Source organism: Phascolarctos cinereus, unplaced genomic scaffold (assembly GCF_003287225.1).
Source record: "Phascolarctos cinereus isolate Bilbo 61053 unplaced genomic scaffold, phaCin_HiC Scaffold_5;HRSCAF=322, whole genome shotgun sequence".
In the NCBI taxonomy this organism is placed as follows: Eukaryota; Metazoa; Chordata; class Mammalia; order Diprotodontia; family Phascolarctidae; genus Phascolarctos; species Phascolarctos cinereus.
In genome coordinates, this window is record NW_027555958.1 from 409068892 (window position 1) to 409072905 (window position 4014).

Sequence of the window (4014 nt, forward strand, 5' to 3'; positions counted from 1 at the left end):
ATTTCTCCTCTTCTCTTTTGTGGGTAGTATTTGAAAAGTTCATTGGTTGGATATGTATACAGGATAGCAAGGACTGTTATTTTAAGCTTCTCCAGATCTCAGATTTGGAAGTGATCTTTGCAGTCACCTAGTTTAACCAGACCAAAAATCTTCTTTATAAGGGCCAACAAGTGGTCACCTTGCCTTTGTTTTAGGATCTCCACTGAAGGGCAACCCACTACTTAGCTCTCTGCACTTTTGTACTGCTCTGATTGCTAGGAAACTTCTCTTTCCATCAAAATCAAATTTGCCTTTTTTGCAGCTTTCATGCATTTCTCTTAGTTTTACTCTCTGGGTCCAAGAACATCTCTTTAATATGATTGAAGAATCTGAATCCTTCAGATACTTGAAGACAGTTATCATGTTTTCCCCAGATCTTCTCTTCTTCAGGCTCCAGGATCTCTAAAGGCTGAATTCAAGACCCGCCCCATCCTAAATGCCTTCTTCTGAATATTTTTCCAGTTTATCAGTGTCCTTGCTAAAAATATGATGCCTGGAATTGAACACAATTCTCCGCATGTGTGCTGCCTAAGATAGAGTGAATGGAATGATTACCACTTTATTTCTGGACACTGTGTCTTTCAAGGAAGACCAAGATTGCAATAGCAGCTTTCTTGGCTGGTTGCTAAACTGCTTCCTATTGATCTTGCAGGCCCCTATAATCCCAAGCTGTTTTTCAGATAAACTTCCTTCTAATCTAATCACATCTCTTCCATGTTGTGCATGGGTTTAAAAAAAATCAACTCCACAAGTATGACACTACATTTATTTCTAATAAATTTCATCATATTCTAATCAGCTCAATATTTCTAGGCAGACAGATTTACAAGTTAAAAACTTAAAGGGACTTTACATAGAATCATCTTGTCCACTCTCCCATTTGTGGCATGAGGAAATTTAGACCTAGAGAGGTAAATGACTTGCCCAAAGTTACTAAGATAATCAGTAGCAGCTCAGGGATTTGTACCCACATCTTTAATCTCCAAATCTAGTGCTCTTAACACTACATCTTACTACTCCTAATGCTAGCCTTAGGAAGATAATTTTGGATCCTGGCTATCATTCAGTGTATTATGTCCCTCCTAGTTTTGTACACTTGCAGATTTAAAATGCACACCTATTATGTACTTGGTCCAAGTGTATCACCCCATCTGGACTCATTCCCCAAACCTGCACTTGCCTTCATAAGTTAAGGTACCAGAGGGCAGCTGCTACACTCTCATGTGGATTCATGGGATTTTGAGTATTCTTCCTCATGAGCTTCAGCTTGTATGCTCCCCATCTATTATCAGTCAGACTTAAGTAGCTTTAGAAAGGATATGTACTATGCAGGTATATCAAGGGCAGTTGTTACAGAAACGTTTTCCCAGACCTAGGGTATACTTTCCCTTTATACACACTCTCCCTGGGGAGAGCAGGCTCAAACCTAGCAATCACATGTAGCCGAAAAAGCAAACTTATACGTCCTGGTTATTGGAAAGCTTTTTCTCCCTTTGTGGTGACCTCCTTAGGTTTGCTTCTCTTCTGGGCTCCAACGGTCAGTGTCCTTGTAGAGAGCTTTCTGTAGGTGGTACAGTGGACAGAACGTTGGAGTTAGGAAAACTTGAGTTCAAATCTTTCCTCATACTCACTAGCTGTGTGACCCTGGGCAAGTCACTTAATCTCTGTTTGTCTCAGTTTCCTAAACTATAAAATAGGGATCATTATAGCACCTCTCTCCTAGGGTTGTTAGAGCATCAAATGAGATAATATTTGTAAAGCATTTCGCACAGTGCCTGGCACAGAGAAGGTGCTTAATAAATACTTTTCCTTCTTTCCTTGGTGTGTCCACATGTCCTCTGTGTCTCTTACAGGGAAGAGACAGACTACAGACACTGCTGCCAGCTATTGCTAGTGGACACTGTTATTGATACTGGTGGTAACACCAAGTCTTCAATCTTTTGAACTTCTCAGTGTCATTATTTGGTCAGTGGTAGAACTTGGGAAAGAGAGAAATGGAATTACCCCTCACCAACGGCAGTTCCCTTTCAGGGCTCCTGGTAAAGGCCTGGAGTCTACTACCACTTAACCCACTTCTGTTGGCTCGCTGTGTTATAGATAGAGGTGATGAACTTATAAAAGCAAAAAGAGACATCCATTTCAGGCCTGTCTATTATGGGAATTTGTTTTCTCAGACTATGTAGATAACAAGGGATTTATAGTTCAGATTTTTAAAAATTTGCTTAATCAGGGTGGGGTAGTAGGCACAAATTAGTTCAACTAACAAATACTTGCCGCTCAAAAAAATTAAAGTGATAAACTATTAAAAAGTTTCTAAAAATTTCAAAGATAGTGTCTGCTCTCAAGAAGCTACAATCTAATAGGGAAGACAATAAACAAATATGTACAAATAAGTTGTATACAGGTAAATTGGAAATAATTAAAAGAGGGAAGGCATTAGAATTTAGAGAGGTTGAAAAAGGCTTCCTGTAGAAGATGGGTCTTTAGTTAAGACTTAAAAGGGGGGCAGCTAGGTGGCACAGTAGATAGAGCACAGGCCCTGAAGTCAGGAGGACCCTAGTTCAAATCCAGCCCCAGACCAAACACTTGACAGCTACTAGCTGTGTGACCCTGGGCAAGTCACTTAACCCCAGTTGCCTAAAAAAAAAAAAGACTTAAAAGGAAGCCCAGGAAGCCCGGAAGCCAGTAGGCTAATGAGAAATGATAGCATTCCAGGCATGCAACCAGCCAGAAAAAATGCCTGGAGCCAAGAGGTGGAGTGTCGTGCTCTTGGAACAGCCAGGAGGCCCGCATCACTGTAGTGAGAATTTATGTAGGGAAGTAAGGGGTAAGAAGCCTGGAAATGTAGGAGCTAAGTGACTTGTCCAGGATCATACAGCTCTAGATTATGTTAGAAGCCAAACTTGAATTCTGGTATACCACACTGATATATAAGTGAATTGGAAAGCCCTGCCTAGTAGTAGCTAGATAGGGAAAATGTGGGCTACATGCAGCAATTAGGGAAATATGGGGCTGGGTAAAGTGCAATCCTCCTTCAGGACTGAGAAGAGGCTCAAGAGACAAGAGCAGATGGGTCCAAAGATATTCAAGTGTCTGTTGGGCAGTGATATCCAAGGGATTAAATCCAGTGGGTGAGTTGGTGGCTGGTTGCCAGAGAATGTAAAAGCCAGGAGAATAAGCAGAAATTTAGGATGGGAAAATGTTGGTAGCTAACACTTTTCTGAACTCAGATTGCTTCTTTTCATGTCTGAGACATTCTTGCTCCACCCTGGATGCTGTTCATACCCTTGATGAATCTCAGAAGGCCCCACCTTCTCCTGCTGGCTCAGCAAACCTTGATGAATCACAGACCTGCACATCAGAAGATTCAGGTCAATTTACGCTCAACATAAATGGAATGACCTGACACCTTCTCAAAATTAGCTGGTACAATGGATGACAGAATCGGCATTCAAGAAAATCCCCACAGGTTGGAAAGTTGCGCTGTGGCTAATAAGATGAAGTGTAAATAAGGATTGAGGTCAGCCTGTGTTTTGATTTTTAAAAATCAACTGTATAAATACAGGATGGGAGAGATGAGGCTTAGACAAAGTTCCTGGGGAAAAGACCTGGAGTTTTAGTGGATTGCGAACTCAGTGTATTAGCAGTATGATACAGCCATCACAAAGGTGATATAATCTTGGACTGTATGGAGAAAAGTATCAAGGATGAGGGAGGTGATAATCTCTAATCTGACACTTGCACTATGGTGTCTAGTTCTGAATGCCGCATTTTAGGAGAGAGATTAAAAAATTGAGACATATCTAGAGGACACTAAAAATAACATCTGATATAAAAGTCAGGTGAAGAAATTCAGGATATATAGCCTGAGGAAGGGAAGACTTGCTAGGGATGGGGAGATGATGTTAACTATTTCAAATACTTGAAGGATTATCATGTAGAAAACTGAGATCTATTCTACTTGGCCCTGAAGGG